Here is a 5,215-nt window from a genome sequence, read left to right on the forward strand (position 1 = left end):
ATAGGTAAACATATGCCATGGTGATTTACTGCACAGATCATCCCCATTACCCAGGTGTTAAGCCCAGCACCCATTAGCTATTCTTCCTGATGCTCTCCCTCCTCCCACCCCTCACCCTCTGACAGTGTGTGTTGCTCTTCCTGCCCTGTGTCCACGTGTTCTCATAATTCAGCTCCCACTTATAAGTAAGAACATGTGGAATCTGGTTTTCTGTTCCTGTGTTAGTTTGCTAAGGATAATGGCTCCCAGCTTCATCCATGTCCCTGCAAAGGACATGATCACATTCCTTTTTATGGTTGTATAGTATTCCATGGCGTACATGTACCAAATTTTCTTCATCCAGTCTATCATTGATCAGCATTTAGGTTGGTTGCATGTCTTTACTATTGTGAATAGTGCTGCAATGAACATATACATACATGTATCTTTATAATATAATGATTTATATTCCTTTGGCAATATACACTGTAATGGGATTGCTGCATCAAATGGTATTTCTGCCTCTAGATCTTTGAGGAATCATCACCTTTTCTTCCACAATGGTTTAACTAATTTACACTCCCATCAACAGTGTAAAAGTGTTCATTTTTCTTCATAACCTTACCAGCATCTGTGGTTTCCTGACTTTTTAATGGTTGCCCTTCTAAGTGGTGTGAGATGGTATTTCACCGTGGTTTTGATTTGCATTTCTCTAATGACCAGTGATGATGTGCTTTTTTTCAAATGTTTGTTGGCCGCATAAATGTCTTCTTTTGAACCTTCTCTCTTCTTTATTAGTCTAGCTAGCAGTCTATGTATTTTATTAATTTTTTCAAAAAAATAGCTCCTGGATTCATTGAGTTTTTTGAAAGGTTTTTCATGTCTCTATCTTCCTCAGTTCAGCTCTGATCTTGGTTATTTCTTGTATTTTGCTAGCTTTGGGGTTTGTTTGCTCTGGGTTTTCTAGTTTTTTTAGTTGTGATGTTAGGTTGTTAACTTGAGATTGTTCTAGCTTTTTGATGTGGGCATTTAGTCCTATAAATTTCCATCTTAACACTGCTTTAGCTTTGTCCCAGAGATTCAGCTACATTATCTCTTTGGTCTTAATAGTTTCAAAGAACTTCTTGATTTCTGCCTTAATTTAATTATTTACCCAAAAGTCATTCAGGAGCAGGTTGTTCAATTTCCGTGTAGCTGTATGGTTTTGAGTAATTTCTTAATCTTGAGTTCTAACTTGCTTGGGCTGTGGTCTGAGAGACTGTTTCTGTTTGTTATGTTTTCAGTTCTTTCGTATTTACTGAGGAGTGTTTTACTTCCTATTATGTGATCAATTTTAGAGTAAGTGCCTTGTGGCAATGAGAAGAATGTATATTATGTTGGTTTTGGGTGGAGAAGTCTGTAGATGTCTATCAGGCCCACTTGTTCCAGAGCTGAGTTCAGGTCCTGAATATCTTGGTTGATTTTCTGTCTCAGTGTTCTCTCTAATATTGTCACTGGGGTGTTAAAGTCTCCCACTATTATTGTGTGGGAGTCTAAGTCTCTTTGAAGGTCTCTAAGAACTTGCTTTATGGATCTAGGTGCCCCTGTATTGGATGCATATATATTTAGGATAGTTAGCGCTTCTTGTTTAATTGAACCCTTTACCATTATGTAATGTCCTTCTCTGTCTTTTTTGACCTTTGTTGATTTAACCTCTGTTTTGTCAGAAACTAGGATTGTGATTCCTGTTTGGCAAATTTTCCTCTATCCTTTTAGAAAAATTGGTAAATTTCCCTCCATCTCTTTATTTCAAGCTCATGTGTGTCTTTGCATGTGAGATGGGTCTCTTGAAGAGAGCATACTGATGGGTCTTGGTTCTTATCTAGCTTGCCATTCTGTGTCTTTTAAGTGGGGCATTTATCCCATTTACATTTAAGGTTAGTAACGTTATGTGTGGATTTGATCCTGTTATGATTCCAGCTGGTTATTTGGCAGACTTGTTTATGTGGTTGCTTCATAGTGTCACTAGTCTATGTACTTAAGTGTGTTTTTGTAGTGGCTGGTAATGGATTTTCCTTTCTATATTTAGTGCTTCCTTTAGGAGCTCCTGTAAGGGAGGTCTGGTAGTAACAAATTCCCTCAGCATTTGCCTGTCTGAAAAGAATCTTATTTCTCCTTCACTTATAAAGCTTAGCATGACTGAAAATGAAATTCTGGGTTGGAAATTCCTTTCTTTAAGTATATTGAATATTGACCCCCAATCTCTTCTGGCTTGCAGGGTTTCAGCTGAAAGTTCTGCTATTAGCCATGGACTTCCCTTTGTAGGTGAACTGGCCTTTCTTTCTGGCTACTCTTAACATTTTTTCTTCCATTTCAACCTTGGAGAATCTGATGATTATGTGTCTTAGGGATGATCTTGTCATAGAGTATCTTACTGGGATTCTCCACATTTCCTGAATTTGATTGTTGATCTGTCTTGCTAGGTTCAGGAAATTCTCCTGGATGATATCCTGAAATATGTTTTCCAAATTGGTTCCATTCTGCCCATCTCTTTTAGGTACCCCAATCAGTTGCAGATTCCGTCTCTTTACATAATCCTATATTTCTTAGAGGGTTTTTTCATTCCTTTTCATTCTTTTTTTCTCTATTCTTGTCTGTCGGTCTTATTTCAGAAAGATCATCTTTAAGCTCTAAGACTTTTTCCTCCAGTTTGTCTATTCTGCTATTAATACTTGTTATTGCACTGTGAAGTTCCTGTAGTGTGCTTTTCAGCTCTATCAAGTCAGTTATATTCCTCTCTAAACTGGCTATTTTGGCTGTCACCTCCTGCATTGTTTTATCATGATTCTTAGCTTTTTTCCATTGGGTTACAACATTCTCCTTTAGCTCAGCAAAGTTTGTTTTTATCCACGTTCCGAAGCCTACTTCTGTCATTTCAGCCATCTCATCCTCAGCCCAGTTCTGAGCCCTTGCTGGAGAGGTGTTGCAGTCATTTGGAGGAAAAGGGGCACTCTGGATTTTTGAGTTCTCAGCATTTTTCCCTTGATTCTTTCTCATCTTCGTGGGCTTATCTACCTTAGATCTTTAAGGTTGGTGACCTTTGGATAGGGTTTTTGTAATTTGTGGTTGTTGTTTTCTGTTTGTTTGTTTTTCTTTTAACAGTCTGGCCACTGTCCCATAGGGCTGCTGGGGTTTGCTGGGGGTCTGTTCCAGACCCTACTTGCCTCAGTTTTTCCCATACCTGGAGGTATCACTAATAAAGTCTGCAAAACAGCAAAGATGGCAGCCTGCCCCTTCCTCTGGAAGCTCTGTCCCCTTGTGCCAAGGGGATACTGACCTGTAACTGCTCCAAATGTGCCTGTAGGAGGTGGCTGGAGACCTCAGTTGGAAGGTCTCACCCAGTCAGGAGGAAGAGGATTAGAAACCCACTTAAAGAAACAGTCTGGCTGCTGTTTGGTAGAGCAGTTGTGCTGTGTTGGGAATTCCTTCAGCTCCTGATCAGTTTGGGCTCTCCAAGGCCCACAGTCTGGACTGGCTGAGATGCCTGAACAGCCAAGGTGGCAGCCTACCCTGCCCCCTGGGCACTCCAACTCAGGGAGAAATTGTAACTCTGTCTGCTATAGAACATGGGCAGGGATGGCTGGAGGCCCTGGCTAGGAGGACCCGCCCACAAGGAGGAGTGGATAGGATCCTGCTTAAAGCAGCAGTCCGGCCATGCCTCAACAAAACAGCCCTGCTGTGCTGGAGAATCACCTCTGCCCCTGTCTGCTTGGACTCTCTAGGGCCCACAGGCTGGAACAGCTGAGTCATCCAAACAACAAAGATGGTAGCCCACACCTTCCCCCCGCCAATCCTCGCCCCTCCACCACAGCACTCCATCCCAGGGAGAGATCAGAGCTCTGTCCATAGAGTATGTGCAGGTGAGGGTGGCTGAAGGCCTCAGCAGGGAGATATCACCCGATGAGATAGGGGTCTGCTTAAAGAAGCAGTCTAGCCATACCTTGACAAAACAGCCCTTTCATGCTGGGGAGCCACTTCTGCCCCTAGCCGCTTGAACTCTCCAAAGCCCACAGGCTGGAATGGCTGAGTGGTCCACATAACCAAGGTGGTGACCTGCCCCTCCCCGCTGGCACTTTCTTCCAGGGAGAGATCAGAGCTCTGTTTGTAGAATGCGGGTGGGGGTGGCCGGAGGCCTTGGCTGGGAGATCCCGCCCAGTGAGGCGGAATAGATCGGGGTCCTGCTTAAAGAAGCAGTCTGGCCATGTTTTGGTAAAGCAGCCATGCTGTGCTGGGGGGACCCTACCTCACTGGGACCATTTGGACTCTTCAAAGCCCTCTGGCTGGAATGTCTTGAGTTGACTGAAAAGGGGATGGTGGCCCACCCCTCCCCGCTGGGGCTCTCTCCTGTCTCAGGCAGACCGCATCTTGTTGCCAGTGGCGGGCTAGAATTCCAAGCTAGTGAGTTCTATCTTGTGAGGTGCTGTGGAAGTGGGGCCCGTGGACCAACACTGCTTAGGCCCCTGGGTTCAGCTCCCTTCTTAAGGGTATATATGGACCTCCCACCTTGTCTGAGCTGCAGACATCTTTTCCAGGGGTCCTGGGGCTGGAATGTAAAACTCCTGAGTCTCTGTGCATGCCTGAGCAGCTGCTGTGCTGAGATTCCACACAGCTGTGTATGTCAGACCCAAGGCACTGGTGTTGTGGGCCCATAGGTGGACTTCCTGATCTGCGGGTTGCAAAGATCAATGGGAGAAGCATGGTTTTCCAGGGTTGTATAATCACTCATTGCTTCCCTTTGCTGGGGGTGGTGATTCCCTTGGCTCCATGTCACTCCCAGGCGGACCATCACCCTACACTGCTTTTCTTCATTCTCAGTGGGTCAAGTTGTTTCTCTGATCAGTCTCAATGTGAGTACCTGGATATTTCAGTTGAAGGTGCTATATGCACTCGCCCCTTTCGTTCCTCTCCATGAGTGCCACAGACTGCAGCTGCTTCTAATTGGCCATCTTGGAACCCTCCTTATCATCTTTGCATGTGATTGTTTTAGGTAAATGTCTCTTCATGTCTTTTGTACTTTGTCCAGTTGGATTGTTTTTACTGCTGAGTTTTGGAAATTCCTTATATATTCTAGATACTAGTATTTAGATGAATTGTTTGCAAATATTTTCTCCCACTGCATAGCTTGTCTTCATCATCTTTTCAGTCTTTCACTGAGAAAGTTTTCAACTTGTCAATATTTTATGGATCATGCTTTCAT

This window comes from Pongo abelii, chromosome 7 (assembly GCF_028885655.2).
Source record: "Pongo abelii isolate AG06213 chromosome 7, NHGRI_mPonAbe1-v2.0_pri, whole genome shotgun sequence".
In the NCBI taxonomy this organism is placed as follows: domain Eukaryota; kingdom Metazoa; phylum Chordata; class Mammalia; order Primates; family Hominidae; genus Pongo; species Pongo abelii.